The following is a 16,617-nucleotide window of genomic DNA, read 5'->3' on the forward strand; positions in this document are numbered from 1 at the left end:
GCAAAGATAAAGAGCAAGCACTTCAGACTCTAATGACGACAGAGAAATTTGAGAGATATCAGACTGTCTTCAGATGAAAGATTCAAGATAAACTTTCTCAAACTCAAGAATAAGTGAACAATATAGTTTAAAAACTAAAAAGAAACATGATATTTTCATTTAGCAGAAAGGACTTCACCACGCAACACTTTTACAAGAATGCAAACCGTGTTTTTTTGTTAAAAGGACATGTGACAGTATTCATTCATCCTTCATGTTTGTGTGCTAAAATTCAACTTGATACAGTTCATGAGTGGACAAGTAAGTATTGAATGAAGGTGTATACAATGAGAACTATAAGAAAACAGATGATATTGAAAAATTTTTAAATTCACTGGATTGATTATTCTAATTGGAGTCTACAAATCTAAAACTGAACATATCTTGCAATTACGAAGCAAAGATGGCCACCCTTTCTTCAACAAAATTATGAACCATCAAAGGTTTTAAACAATTCAAGTATTGTGTTGAAAATGTACACTCAAAAAGAAGACCCAAAGGAAATGATAAGCTAGAACTTATCAGGGAAGTATTTGAACTCTCAAATCAGTATTTACAAGATGAATATAATATGTTCCAGGTTCATACATGACAGTTGATAAGTAGTCTCATTCAGACGATGTTGCCCATTTCAGGTACATATACCTTCAAAACCTGGAAAACACAGACTAAAAATCTGGGAAAAATGTGACAATGAAACATTATAAAATTGGAAGATGCAAAGGATGAGAGTTGAACCAAGAGTATTACAAGAATTACAAGAAGTGACAAAATAATTTTAAAATTCTGTCAGAAACACAATTTGTAACAAATTTTTTATAAGTTTAGAATTGGCTTAATATTATTTAGCAAGAAATTTTCTTTTGTTGGTAGTATCAGGTAGAACAGGATTGAACTATGAAATTTCACAAATGAAAGAAAAGTCAATTGCTCATAATCTCTATTTCAAACATATTTGATAATTCTCACTGTCCTACGAAAAACTAATTACTCCTCTCAATGTATTCTCAAGCACCAATGTTTTCAAAAAACCCCTGCATATAAAAGGATTAAAGGAGAGGTAGAGACACTGAAGTAAGAAGGTCAGACCTATACTTGCAGAAGAAATGACTTGAAGATCATGGCCTATGATTGATATTAGCACAGAGAATGCTTTCATTATAGTGGCAAAAGCTCCAATTACAAAACCATATAAGTTACCAAAAGGAATACTCTTCTTGCTTGTAATAGATATATATGATGTCAGAGGGGAAAAAGATTGGGGGAGGGGGATTATCACTTTGTGAGGGGTGAAATGTCTAACTACTGCATTGTTTTGTACACCTGAAACTAACTAACTAAATAAATAAAACATTCCTCTTGCAACTAGGAGAAGAATTGAGAGGAACAAGAATTTTGTCTTCCCCTCTAACCAGAATGTCCTTTTGCACAGGTCTCAAAATGGGAAGAATAAAGATGTTCTTGTGTCGATACAAAACTGAAAAAACAAAAAAAAAAGGTGCTACTATTGTAATAAGAATGATTGCTAAGAGCATTCAAATGTGATGCATAGTCAGTTTTTGGAGTGGTATATAATTAGATGCATAAGTTTCTTTTTTCATTTTTCTAAGTATGTACAAAGAGATTTGCTATGTTTAAATTCTTATTAAAAACCCTAATAAGTTGTCTTATCCTTTTATTCTTCTGTAAATTATATAAATTAAATTATATAATGAAATAAATTAAATTAAATAATTTAAAGCAAAATAGTTCATTTTGATCTAGATGGTAAATAGTGATACTTATTTTTCCTAGTATACTGAGAGTTAAAAGAATTCTTAAAATTGTTTTGCAGAAATGAATAAAATTCCAAACACACATTTTTGATAGTCACTTAGTAAATCAAGTCATTATTTATATCTTTAAAACAACCTGACTGAAAAAAAAAATCACATATTTTTCAGTCCTCTGAAGCAGGAAAAGAAAATATTCAGGATTGTGTATTTAATGAGTGACTATGTCATAAGTACTTTTCATTTCTTCAAAAGTAACTTCTGAAATAAAATATGTTGTCAATAATCTCTAATTAAAAATTTCTATTCCGTTTAAATACCATTTCCCCAAAAATGAGGCCTAGTCAGACAATCAGCTCTAATATGTCTTTTGGAGCAAAAATTAATATAAGACCCAGTCATTATATTAATCATATTGATCATATTGATTATCAATCATATCAATCATATTATATTGTATTATATTGTATTATATTATATTATATTAAAGACCCAGTCTTATAGTATAGTAAAATAAGACAGGGTCTTATATTAATTTTTGCTCCAAAAGACGCATTAGAGTTGATTGCCTGGCTAGGTGTTATTTTCGGGGAAACACGGTATATCCCCTGCCCAATTCGTACAGAAACAAACAAAAATCTTGGTATGGTTCTAAACATTCTCCTGAATAAGTTAAATAAATGTGGGAGAGGAAGATACAAAATTATTTATTCCTTTCCTTTGTCCTCATCTCCCCTACTAAAAAAGCCAATGATGAGTAGTAAAACACTGGACCAGAGATGCAGGACTGGTCTAGATAGCTTAACTTGAAAGAATGGATTGAAGTGGGTATGTTGAGATTTGTAGTCCTCCAACATCAAACTGCCTCAGAACTTTTCTATTTACCCCAGCTCACTACTGCTATAAGGACCCTAAATAAACTTTTAAAGGAGGCAGTCTTTCTGACATCTACTTTCAGCCTCTCCCCTAGCCACTCCAGGCTCTGATGCTAACAGCAATTCCAAGTTCTCTATAGAAAAGTTAGTCCTATCCTCCAAAATTGTTCCTCCTTCACCCCCAAACACACATTTCTAGAGGATTGCTCCCAATTTTGTCAGATACGGCAGATAAATTCATACCAAATACTAATGCCAAAATATCACCCGATCACAGATGCTCCTCAACAGTGGGGTTAAGTTCCAATAAACCCATTGAATGTTGAAAATATTCTAAGTCGAAAATGCATTTAGTACACCTAACTTACCAAACAGCTTAGCCTAGCCTACCTTGAACGTCCTCAGAACACTTATGTCACCCGGCCATCATTCAAAAGATCCTCACATTTCTCAGTATCTAAACTATGTCACAAGCTATGCTTGTTTACAAGGAACTGGATTCCTGATGGCAAAATTTAGAGGGGCGAGCACAAAGACCAAGGTGCTGAGTGCAAGGGCGATGGGGCATCCTGTCCAAAAAGACCCTGTGCAAAAGGACCAAGTGCAACAGAAGAGTAACTAAGCATGACAAAAGAATTTAATCACTCCACTCTTTGGCCTATTAAATACTATTAAAGGCTCCTTTCCCATTTGGTAGAAGGCACATTCCAGCAGGAGCTCACCTTTCTCCAGTCCTTGACCAAAGAAGAAAGCTTCTGCTCTGCTTTATCGAACTCAGTATCATTCTATTGGAGTGAACAGTACTGGGCAGAAGGACCTTGGTTTGGATCCCTGACCCAGGAGGGTCAGTAACATTCTACTACAGTTGGGCAAAAATCATCCGGCTGCCACTGTCCAGCATCATGAAAAAGTATCGCATATCACTAGGCCAGGAAGAGATTAAAATTCAAAATTCAAAGTACAGTTTCTACTGAATGCGTACTGCTTTCACACCATGGCGAAGTTGAAAAATCGTAAGTGGGGCCATTGTAGTTCGGGCACCATCTGTACTCGCTAACTGGAAAAAGGAAATCCTTACAATGAAGAGTCTGTCACCCCCTTATCCAAGAGATCAAATTTCAGATTACTAATAGGATAACCCTACTTTATTTGTTGTATAATGTGAAGTACACTGTATGATTTATGAAGTATTCTTGCCAAAAACATTAAGCCTGCTCTATTCAAGGAATACAGGGGATCGAGGGTACAATTTAAACCCCAAGAGGAGGAAACTGTTGATAAAATACAGAATGTGGGTTATTCTACCAGACCACTGGCCCGGTCTCTTCAAAAAGTCAATGTCATCTCTCTCTCTCTCTCTCTCTCTCTCTCTCTCTCTCTCTCTCCATCTCCCTTTCATATGCCCATGCGTGCGGGCGCACACACGAGGGAACTACACTAAATTAAAAGAAACTAACACACACAAATGTATGACTGGATACTGGTTCTAAAATAAATTATTAAAAACGACATTTGGGGACCACGGAGAAAATGTGACTACATACATATATTAGATTGTAGGAATTATTGGTTATGGTATTGTGGTTATATAGAAAATTGGCCTTAATCTTATGCTATACGTACTGACATACAGTACTTTGGTGTGAATTGTCTTATCTGCAACGGGCTTTGAGAATGTTCATCAAAAACGATGTGAAATAGGTAGATACAGCAAATGTGACAAAATGGTAACAAATATTAACAGTAGAGAGTAGGTGTAAGTGTTCTAACGCGCCATTCTTCACCTCTTGGATGTTTTTGGGGGGGGGGGATAACAGGAAAAGTAACACAAGGTTGAGAGGTTAAGAAACGAATACTTAAAAACAACAATGTACAAGGAGGGGCAATTGAATAATATTTCTTCGATTTTGCCTCTTCTCACAGCACTCTCTCAAAAACTAAAACAAATATAGTTAACTGAACAATGAATGAGGAGTCAGAAGACCCAAGGTTCTAGAAATGGTTCTATCACTTTCCAGCCAGGACCTCATTCAAGAATTCTCCCTGAGGCGCTTTCCTCCCTTTCAAAACAGTTCTGTCAACACAAACCACCGCAGAGGCGGTTTTGAGGTGCAAATCATGGGGTATCAATGACAGATACAAACGCAGGATAAAATTATAAGGGTATTTGCAGTGATGTTTTAAAACATGCAGAGCACACAGACCTAACAGCGAACCAGTGTCTTTCCGGGCACAGTAAGTTTCTGCTTAGCGACAGGCTGAGTTGGCCCAGTAACCCCCCACGGCAGGACGGCTCACAAGTGCTTAGAGGTGGCTTTGGCACTGTAAAGCTCTCCTCCTACGTTTCAGTTTTACACTTAACGGCACTAAAAGACGTCACATTCTTAAGACACAGTCCACACCTGAAAACCAAAAGCAAACACATCTTAAGTTCACAGACTTCTTTAAAAAAACAACAAATCTTCTCTAACAAAGGGAATCCGTTGTACGCAGGTCTCCCGTGCTTGCAGAAGCGATTCACTTGGACGTTTCTCCTCTCTAGCAGATCCCTCCTTTAAAGCGTTAAAACTTGAGACAAGTTGGGAGGAACTCCTTCCATCTCTAGCGTAGGATAAAAACCTCAGAGTAAGATCATTCTTTCCGTTTCACTAAGTGAAACCTGAAAAGCTCAGGTCGAAAATTGCGTCTCCAAGTCCACGTTTCTCCTCGGGGCCTTTCTCTTGGAGACAATAACGGGACGTCTACGGCAGAGCAGGGAAGTCCCTTCGCCAAGAATGAGGGTGTGAACGTGCAATGACTAGTCACTGGGCCGGGGAACCTGGGCCCTACGGTCTCCGACGCCTGAAAGTTCAGAACCGCCTGAGGTCCCCACGATGGAAGAGACTCTGGGGAAAGGTGTTGTGAGAGGAGCCTGGGTCTCCGCCAAACATCAGCACAAAATGTACGGAAGACCCAAGGGAGTCGGCTCCAGAGAAAAGCCAAAAGCAGGCTGGGGGCAAGCCGGCGCGCGGGCCTTGGGAGGTGAGGACGAGGCGGAGGAGGCGACGCAGGAGGCGACGCAGGAGGCGGCGGCAGCGGCCTGCGAAGCCCCGGCCTGCAGCCCCCAGCCGGCTGCCGCGTCGCGCCGGGATCCCTCCCCCGCCGGGGCTAGCGCAAGATGGCGGGCCGGCCGCCGCCGCCGCGCAGCCGGCCCCCTCCCCCGCGCCCTGGGCGCTCGCGGCGACCCGCGCCGGCCTCGACACCCCCAGCCCAGCGCCCCCGGAGTGAGGCGGCGCAGGCCGCGCGGGAGGGCCTCTGCCTGCTGCAGCGCGGGGCGGGCGGGCGGGCGGGGGCGGGGGGCGCTTACCGTGAACGGAGCGGATCGGCCTGACTGGGGACCTGAGGAGGAGGAGAAAGAGGAGGAGGAAAAGGAGGAGCACGACAATCTACACAGCAGCGACGGCGGCGGCTCCCATTGCGGAGCACGCAGCAGAGCCGCGGGAAGGGGGGGCGGGGGGTTCTCGTGGAGCCGGCGCGCTGCCTCATGGGTAGGCTCCGGGTCAGCCTCCGCACGTCCGGACTCCCTTTCTTCTCGCCGACGCGGGAGGCGGGCAAGGGCATGTGCGCCGCGTCGCAGACCTTCGAAGGCCGCGGCCCCCCGCCACGCGCCGGCCGCGGGCGACGGCCTGGGCCTGGGCCGGGGCCCCACGCGACTGTGGGTGTCGGTCTACTCGCCGGCCCCCCCGGGGCAGCAATCCCGAAATCGGGACTGCACCGAATCTGAAGGCGTGGAAACGTGAGTTCCGGGGCCTCCCTGGGTAACAGCTATTTCTCTGCAGCCTTGGAAGGTCAGAAGGTCTGGGAAGAGAGGCACCGTTAACAAGAAATATGGTCCTGCGATGCCAAGACGTAAGCCGGCTGACAAGAAGTAAAGTCGGGTTCGTTTAATAATCGGATAATTGTACCAAATGGGTGCCAAACAAATGATTTTACTTTTGTCCCCTGGAATTCCTAACTGCTAGGTGGATGCCTGTAATAACAACAACAACAACAAAAACACAAAAGTTAAGATAAACGCATGTACAAGAACACTTGCCAAGACACGGTTTGCGTAAATACTTAATACATATTGTATTCTGTTCTTTAAGGAAAGTTTCCTCTCCCAGTTATGCCAACAAGGTCAATGGCAGTAGTGATCCAGATCTCAAGAGTGAGGTTGGAAATCTCGCCTCTTCTTAGATCCTTCACACACCATCACTGCACACAGCATTGAATCACTGAATCATACTAATCCTTCCTACCTATTTGAATGAGTTTCTTCGTCCTCATCCTGACAGCTTCAAGCTCTTCTCAACTGTTTACCACTACGGTTGCTTCCTTACTGATTCCCATTCCCAGATCAATCTTACCCAAAGGCCACGTGTATTACCCCTAGAGACCTGTCATGGATACAGATAACCATGACCTACTCTTCTCCCCACTGAGCCAGGGATAGTCTGCGCAGCTTTCCCTTTCTTGCTGGCCTTGACAATAAGCTTTAGAGTAAAAGACAGAGAATAATCAACATAACAAACACAGAAAGCTAAAAGTTCAAAAATCTTGGCACATTCTTAAGTCGTTATATTTCAAATACAGTTCCTAATGGTTAGCAAAGCATGTTAAGAGTGTGTCAACAAACTTAAGATTTCACTCTGTATTCTAGAACCTAGTCCTCAGTTTGCAGAGACAGAAACTTAAAGTTGTTATCCCCTCAGAGTTCACTTAAATCCAGAGGGATGATTCATGCCAACCAAACTTACTAGAGACTACAATATGTAAACCAAAATTCCAATTTATTCCTTTTTCTCCCCCCCGTGAAAAACATATTGCCATGAAGACCAGAAAACTTTTGTTAGCACATTTTCTCTCAAAAGAAACATTTACATGAGAACCCAAATTATAAAGGATGCCTGCCTGGTAAGTATGAAGTCAACACATAAGAAGTAATTAGATGATTTATTTGACTACGTCATTCTTAAAGCTCCTCCCTTGGCTTCTAGAACACCATTTTCATGGTTCTCTTGACTTACTTTCCACACCTTCCCATCGTTTGTTTAAGACCTTCTCTTCCTCTGACTTGTATTTTCTGTCCCTTTCCTTTCTGTATGTGCTCTCAGTCTCCTCACAGTGCTCATTCTCCCTTAATGAGATCATGCTCCACACTCTTCCCTGACTGTAATAGTTATATGTGATTTCACAGCTTCCATTCCACGACTGTATTGTGTTCAAGCGTGAAATTTGGGTGGAATACCTTCCCCCCAACTCCAAGAATGATTCCATTAGCCTAAAACTATCAGAAGTAGTCTCCCATCCCTTTGAACCAGTTTTTGTTTCACAGGCCAATCAGTAAAGCACAGCATTTTTGTGGAAAATAGAGAAGTTCTTTCTTTCTCTGGATGATACTGTGTTCAAATGTGAAAATGTGAATACTAGAAGAACTACAACCTTTCTTTTTCTTTCTTTCTTTCTTTCTTTCTTTCTTTCTTTCTTTCTTTCTTTCTTTCTTTCTTTCTTTCTTTCTTTCTTTTTTTTGTTTTTTTTTTTTGTTTTTTGCTAGTAAGGAGAGCCAACAGAATAAAAAGCTAATGTGGAGAAGGGAAAGCTGGGCTAATCAATCTTAGGGAAAGGAAGTCAATCCCTGAGAGAATCATAAACCTCCAAATCAAACCTAACCTGAACCTATGCTACCTCTAGACTTCTCTATTATCTGAGCCAATACATTCCCTTTCCTTTTAAGCTGGAGGGGTCCAGAATAGGCCACTGAAGCATAAAAAATTATTTTTAGCTCAAGGCATTTGAGTTCCTGAAATCCCTTATCTGCCTTAAAGGCAGAGCCTCCCCAAAAAACCTCAGTTATCATAAATCTCCTCCCTGGGAGCATCCAGGAAAGATTGATTCTTATCACTAGAGACTAGAATTGTCACCACACATAAACAGACATTGTCTCAGAACTATCTTATCTCCCATCTATTTTCCTAATGGCCCATTTTTCTTTCCTAAAAGTCATTTGTTTTCCCTTAAGTGCCCTCTCTCCCCCACCCACCTTCTAAGAAGTCCTTTGTTTTCACATAAGTGCTCTTCTCCCCTCCCCTTCACCTATTGAAAGGATATATAAGCCTCAAATTCTAACCACCCTATGTCTTTTCTCTTGCTAGCCTGTCTTTTGTCAGTTTAATTCACAGGCCCTCAAAAACTAAATCTAAGAGGGTAAAGTTTTTCCTTCCTGGCAAGGCCAGTTTGAGTTGGGTTTTGTGTTAACTACAACTGAAAGCAACTGTGTAGAAGACAATGATAAATATTCACCATCTTATTTGCCTCTTGTATACCCAGGAAACCCACATTGCCTAGCTCCCTTACTTCTGCATCGGGCCATGTGGCTGTTTCTGGCCAGCGGAATGTAGACAGAAGCAGTGATTGCCCAATCTAAGCGTGACCCTTTAAACTTCCAGTGATTTAGAGTTCCTTTTTGTGGTTTACACATCAGGCAGATACAGAAAACTCTGAGGAGCTAAGGGATGGCAACAACATTAGATGGAAGGACCCTGGGTCTCTTAATAATTGCACGAGCACATCCACCACACTGATACTCATTTGAGCTGATTAGAGCAAAACATAAACCTTTATTGGGTTATGACACTGAGATTTCAGGGTTGTTTGTTGTATCTATGTAACAAACATTCAAACCAGTAGAGAATTTTTATAAAGCTTATTTGAGCCAAACTGACGACATGTGCCTGGGAGTAAGATCTCAAATGCTCCAGAGAATAACAGTTTTGCAGCTTCTTTTATGCATTTGAAATTAAGGAGGGAAGTAAGGAAAATTACATCGAGGTGGGAAAAAGCAAGGCAGGGGCTGGATTACAGGATAGTTAACAAAATTATTTGCTCTCTTGAGGGTGGCTTATTTCAAAGGTGTGTTAGCCTAGACACATAGACACAATGGACAGGGCTTGCTTAAGACAAAGATAAACTTTTTACTAGTTATATTCCTGGGGCATGACTACCCGTGGTGACCTGCTCAGTTAGGAATTTATGATCAGATCACCCTGTGAGGTTACTGTTCATAGTATCTTTTTTTCTACCCAGTTACAATAGCTGCAATCACTAACCCTGATTAATAATAGAAATGGTGGCCTAGTATAACAAAAAAAAATCTAAAATATGTGGCATTAGTTAATCTTCAGTTACCCAGCCAACTACCGTGTTTCCCCGAAAATAAGACTTAGCCAGACCATCAGCTCTCATGTGTCTTTTGGAGCAAAAATTAATATAAGACCCAGTCTTATTTTACTATAAGACCGAGTCTTATGTAATACAATAATATAATATAATACCAGGTCTTATATTAATGTTTGCTCCAAAAGACAAATGGTCCAGCTAGGTCTTACTTTTGGGGAAACACGGTAGTTGGCTGGGTAACTTAAGATTCATATTAGGCAGTGGCTAAACTGCTGCCTACAATACCTTAGAAGGCAGATCAGTACAAGTACATAATTTGTTGCTCTAAGAGAAGAGTTCAGAAAGCAATATTATTAGTGGATTTGGTGATTTTTTTATGTGTAAATTAGCCAAGGTACTACCAGAAAGAGATAAGCATAGAACAGAATTAAGTTTACAAATGAAATGAATGGGAATAGATAAAGTCCAGTATTTGGAGGGCTTGCAGGATTGGAAAATACAATACTTCTTAGATTCCAAAGAGAGAAGTGACTTTAAAAAGCTTTGAGCAAAAAAAGCTCCAGTACGATTTGAACAAAAAGCTTTAAGCAAAAAAAGCCCCAGTACGATTTGAACAAAATGACTCAGCCTATGATTTGAACAAAACGACTCAGCCCGTAGGAAAACATCAGACTACACATGTATCAGATAGTACCTATTGTTTCAGATAGCCTCAAAATAGCAGCTGTTATTTTCCCCCCGGCTTGATAGAGGTATAACTGACCAATAAAATTGTATACACTTAAAGTGTATATAACATGATTTGATATACATATCCACTGTGAAATGATTACTACAATCAGATTAATTAACTCATCCATCACCTCACATAGCTGTGTGTGTGTGTGTATGTGTGTTGAGAAAGCTTAAAATCTACTCAGCAAATTTTATGTACACAATATAGTATTATAATTTACACTAGATCCTCAGAATTTAGTCATCCTATAATTGAAAGCTGGCACCCTTTGACGAGCATCTTCCCAAAGTAGCTGCTATTAAACTGAGAGATTTGGTCAAGGAAGTAGAGAAATAGGCAGCTTTTTGAACTACGTCTCCAGAGGAAATATTCAACCATTACTGTTGACTACCCAACTTTTTTGGGTGCTCCCTTTGCACCAAGTTTCACTGTGCTCTTACATCCAGCAGCCAGGATCGGCAGCTTTTTCAGAGGACTACACTTAGGTTATTGGAGCCACTTGGCCTGCCTTCACAGAGACGGGAAGTACCTGAAAATTTATATGCCCTTACTTACGGCCAGCTCTTAACCAAGGACTGATAATTGCAGGAGTGTGAAAGCCCTAATTCTCCTCTCTTGGGTGGGAAAAACTTGGAGACATAATTTATACTCCAGAATTCCCCTGCAGGGTCAGGATGATGCTACCCCATAAGTATTTTGTCTAAAGTTGTACCCTTGCTTATGTGCATATTAAGCTATTACTCCAGCTCCAAAGCCACCTTTCATAACTGAACTTTGTGATGCTCTGTGCTGGGAATCTTCAAGCCAGTTTTTTGCTTTGCCAGCTGCTCCCTGTTATGTTCTGCCAATAGAGGACACTAAAGGGAGACTGGAAGGCTGAAGGAGGAAGAAGGGATTGCTTCTTATTCCCATTTACTTCTATTTGCTTTATGTTCCTAATGAGAAATAATGAAGAAATAAAATGGAGTCACTATAGTAAACCTGCTAAATTACTAAAATCAAGTACGTTGAAGCATGAGGAAATGATTCTATTCTTGTTTAACTAGCCTGGGAACTTAAACTTTTGAACTTTCCAGTATTGCATAAATGCCTGGATATACATCAAACCTCCAGATAACCCTCAGATTACCCCCTGAAGGACTAAGGAAAGAATGTTCACGTATCCAGACCACCTGACATCTAGAGGATTACCATCTGGGACAAGTCCAGAGGCTAAGAATACAGAACTAATTCCTCCAAAAATGTACTTTTTACGATAAGAACTCAGCTTTTCTTTCTTCTTCAGACACTCTGGATATTGCCTAGTTGTGTTTCCGGTTTACAAACTCTAAGACCCCTGAATAAATGTTTATCATTTATTTCTAGCCAAAGCCTCCAGACTTTTTTTTAGTTCATTTGACACTGTGATTATGAATCCAGCAAGTTTTATCAGGCCCAGCAACAATTCATCCCAGTCAGTTGCAGACACTGAATCCAGTTTATAGTTTTCCCAACACTTGCAGAAACCTCACAGAGAGGTCAACACCAGCCATCATCACCACCTCCTCAGAGGTCTGGGTTCTCCTCCTTCTCCTTCTCCTTCTCTCTCTCTCCCTCCATTCTTCTTTTCTTTCTTCCCTCCCTCCCTCCAATACAGCAAGAAGGCGGCTGCCTACAAGACTGGAAGCAGGTCCTCACCAGATATATTGGACTTCCCGGCCTCTAGAACTGTGAGAAATGTGTGTTGTTTAAGCCATCCAGTCTATGGTATTTTTGTTGTAGCAGCCCAGACAGACTGACACTTAGTGATTCAAACCTCTTTGTTCCCTCACTCTAGAGCTGGTAGCTGCTTCCTGAAGTTGCTACCTCCGTAATATTTAGTGTCCTCTTTTTGCCTTTAACAATTCTATATTTTAAATTGTCTCTGTTAAAATAACTAGTATGCTTCTGTCTCCTAACTGGATCCTGAGTGGTATACTTCGTTGCTGTTTCTTCCCTGTCCAGCTTCTCCCAGTCCCATACAGTGTTCTTAATAAATCATTATTCACAAATCCTCTTCTCAGGATCTACTTCTGGGAATTCAATCTAAAACAGTTCCAGAAAGAACTTCGTGTGTTGTTAATGGCATATTGAACTGACTGGAAACAAAGTGATAAGAAGCCTACTACATATTTGAAGGAATTGTATTGCCAAAGCAACCGTGAACCTACTCTAATATCATTTTTAGTTGTTCAAACTGTAAAACATCTTTGGCTGACCCCCTAGCCTCTTCAAGTATGAAAGCTATACAGTCTCCAATGAGAGCAAACTCTTATTCAGATACAGCCATGGAAGTCTTCCCTAAGGGCAGACCTAGCAGTCATAGAGTGTGTGATGGTTAATTTTATGTGTCAACTTGACCAGGCTAAGGCATGCCCATATAGCTGGTAAGACATGCCTAGGTGTGTCTGTGAGGGTATTTCCAGGAAAGATTTGCATTTGAATCAATTGATTAAGTAAATAGAGAACATTGCTTTCACCAGTGTGGATGGGCATCATCTAGTCTGAGGAAGGGTGAATTTGTTCTTTCTGCTTGAGCTGAAATGTGCACCTTCTCCTGCCCACAGAGTATTTTGAAGGCCTAGAAGATGATGGAGGTACTGAGTAGAAGTAGGGTGGGGTTCCTGAATGATGATGGAACAGAAACACCTCCCCCACCAAATACATCAACACTAGACTATGAGGTGAGTGAATGAGAAATAAACCTTAATATGTTAAGTCACTGAGATTCGGGGATTATTTGTTTGAATTGACTTTAACCAAATCCTCATGATTCCTGAATTTCTATTTTCAAAGCATATCCCTCTCCAAAGCAGCAGAGCCATATATCTTATCTACAGCCTAGTTCTGTGTGATTTTGGAAGTTATTCTTGGTTATATGGTCTCTAAGATTGGTTTTTAAGCCTTTACAGACTAACCAAGAGCTCCTAAATACATTTCTGCTTAAATAAGCCAAAGTCTATGTCTGTTGCTTACAACTAAGAACTTGATTTATATAATACTCTCCTTGCTTGCTCCAATTGCACTTCATATGTGTGAGTTTGTGTTATTGTTCAGTAAATACTTCCTCCTATATACTCCTGGTATACTTTCCTGCCCTACTGGTGTTGGACTTGACCATACGTTTTGCTTTGGCCAATGAGATGTCAACATTTGTAATTCAAACAGAGGCTTAAAATACACCTGTGTTTTTGAGCTTTCCCTCCTGTACTTCGATGATGAGAAGAGCATATCCCAGGTGGCTGGTGATTATTCAGCCTGGGCCCCAGAGTGAGACACAAAAAGCAAACCACATACTTCAAGAAGCCACTGATTCAAAGACGAGGGACACCTGGAGCAACTTTGAACCCGCTCTTTATTGTCAGGCTCGGAATCTGGAGTGTAGAATCTCCTACAGACCAAGGAGCAAGAAAATAAGCTTGCTATTTAAGTTGCTGCATTCTTTTTTGCCTTTTTAAGTTGAGGTATAATTGACATAAAACATTAGTTTCAGGTGTACCAATCATGATTCGATATTTGTATGTATTGCTACATGATCACCACAATAGATCTAGTTAACATCTATCACCATACATAGTTGCAAAAGTTTTTTTTCTTGTGATGAGAACTTTTAAAATTTACTTTCTTAGCTACTTTCAAATATGCAATAGGGTATTATTAATTATAGTCACCATGCTGTACATTACATCCCCATAACTTATTTATTTTATAACTGGAAGTTCGTACCTTTTGATTCCCCTCACCCACTTTGCCCTCTCCCCAATCCCTGCCTCTGATAGCCACCAATCTGTTCTGTTTCTATGAGTTTGGTTTATTTTAGATTCCACATAAGTGAAATAATACAGTGTTTGTTCTGATTTATTTCACATATCATAATGCCCTCAAGTTTCACCTATATTGTAGCAAATGGCAAGATTTTATTCTTTTATGTCTAAATAATATTCCGTTATATATATCACATCTTCTTTATCCATTCATCTGACAATGGATACTTAGGTTGTTTCCATTTCTTGGCTATTGTCAATAATACTGCAATAAACATAGGGATGTGTATTTCTTCTCTAGTTACTGTTTTTGTTTTTTTGGATAGATACCCAGAAGTGGAATTTCTGGGTGTGGGGACAAAGCCCCAAAAAACAGTTTCCAGGCTCTCGGCCTCACAATAGAAAGGTGCTGGCTCGGGTAGTAAATGGCCATCAACTGTGATCAGATGGCCAGCAGCTGTGGCTAGTTGGCCGTCAGCTGTAACCCGTAAGCCATTGGCCACTAATATAACGGCTGTGGCTACGCTAGCAGAGGGAATGGGGGCTAGCGAGAAGATGGTGGCTGGCAAGCGCGGACTGCTGTTAGGCAGATTATGTAGATCCTGCTTCCTGTGTCTCCAGCCCAGCCGCCAGCGAGAATATATTGGTTTGACTCCCCTATCTATGGCTCCGTGGGTGTTCCTTTTTGGCCTTTCCGTGTCCTGCGTTCTTGGGCGGGGAGTGGGAGCTGAGACCCCGCACGACAAATGGCTCAGCGAGCAGGGTCCCCTGCGTGACACTGGGTCATATGGAAGTTCTACTTGTAATTCTTTGAGGAACCTCCATACTGTTTTCCATAGTGGCTGCACTAATCTGCAGTCCCACAAATAGTGCACAAGTGTTCCCTTTTCTCCACATCCTCAACAGCACTGGTTATTTCTTGTCTTTTTGACAATGGCCATGCTAATAGGTGTGAAGTGATATTTCCTTGAGGTTTTGATTTGCATTTCCCTGATGATTAGTGATGTTGAGCATCTTTTCATGTACATGTTGGCCTTCTATATGTCTTCTTTGGAAAAATGTCTATTCAGATCCTTTGCCCATTTCTTAATTGGATTGTTTGTTTCTTTTTGCTATAGAGTTGTATGAGTTCTTTATATAATTTGGATATTAATCCTTTATCAGATATATGTTTTATAAATATTGTCTCCCATTCTAAGTAGCTGCCTTCTTATGCAGCATTGCATCTATAGCTGACTAATCCAGTATATAGTAATTATTAATAGTTATAGCAATAGTCAGCCTATATTATAATATTGGTTTATCAGTCTATTGACCTCTACTAGACTGTAAGCTTATTGAAGGTGGAGACTGTGTCTTATTGGCCTTTTATTTTCAATACTTATCACAAAACCTATATCAAATTTTAATGAATTATTTAAAATGTATTGGGGTGACAATGGTTAGTAAAATTACACAGATTTCAAGTGTACAATTCTGTAATACATCATCTATATATCACATTGTGTGTTCACCCCCCAAAATAAGTTCTCCTTCCATCGCCATATATTTGACCCCCTTTACCCTCTTCCAATATCCCCTCTCCCCCCTTACTCTCTGGTAACCAATAAGCTATTGTCTGTGTCTATGAGATTTTGTTTCTTTATTTGTTTGTCTTGTTCCTTTGTTGCTTTCAGTTTTATATCCTACACATGAATGAAGTTATATGCTTCTCAACTTTTTCTGTCTGACTTATTTTGCTTAGCATAATAATCTAAAGATCCATTCATGATGTTGGAAATGACAGTATTTCATCTTTTCTTATGGCAGAGTAGTATTCCATTGTGTATATATACCACATCTTCTTTATCCAATCATCTATCAAAGGATACTTTGGTTGTTTCCGTCTTGGCCACCATAAATAAAGCTGCAATGAACATCAGAGCACATATATCTTTATGGATAAATGTTTTCAGATTTTTTTGGTTAGATAACCAGGAGAGGATTTTCTGGGTCATATGGTAAATGGTGCTGGGAGAATTGGAAAACCACGTGCAAAAGAATGAAACTAGACTGCTATCTGTCACTCAAAATGGATCAAAGACCTAAACATAAGACCTGAAACAATAAACTGCATACAAGAAAACATAAGTACTAAACTTATACAAAGAGGATTTTATGAATTTGACCTCAAAGACAAGGGAAGTAAAAACTGAAATAAATGAATGGGACTGTAT

General features: G+C 40.3%; 1 protein-coding gene and 1 pseudogene across 4 annotated transcripts in view; one reads left to right on the forward strand and one right to left on the reverse strand.

The window, feature by feature from the left end:
• The window catches only part of ZNF280D (zinc finger protein 280D), a 102,565-nt gene extending 96,300 nt beyond the window's left edge, over positions 1-6,265 (reverse strand). The window contains exon 1 of one of the 3 annotated variants that reach the window (XM_081049310.1): positions 6,033-6,265. The gene's annotated coding sequence lies outside the window, so the exon portion shown is untranslated. The remainder of the gene's footprint in view (positions 1-6,032) is intronic. The other 2 variants (XM_081049311.1, XM_081049312.1) reach the window with 2 other exon arrangements.
• A 6,960-nt stretch (positions 6,266-13,225) lies between these two features.
• LOC308497881 (programmed cell death protein 5-like) overlaps positions 13,226-16,617 on the forward strand; it is a 49,179-nt pseudogene continuing 45,787 nt past the window's right edge. Inside the window, exon 1 of the transcript in view lies at positions 13,226-13,321. The product of the transcript in view is annotated as a programmed cell death protein 5-like (transcript). The remainder of the gene's footprint in view (positions 13,322-16,617) is intronic.

This window comes from Rhinolophus hipposideros (assembly GCF_964194185.1).
Source record: "Rhinolophus hipposideros genome assembly, chromosome: 5".
Lineage (NCBI taxonomy): Eukaryota > Metazoa > Chordata > Mammalia > Chiroptera > Rhinolophidae > Rhinolophus > Rhinolophus hipposideros.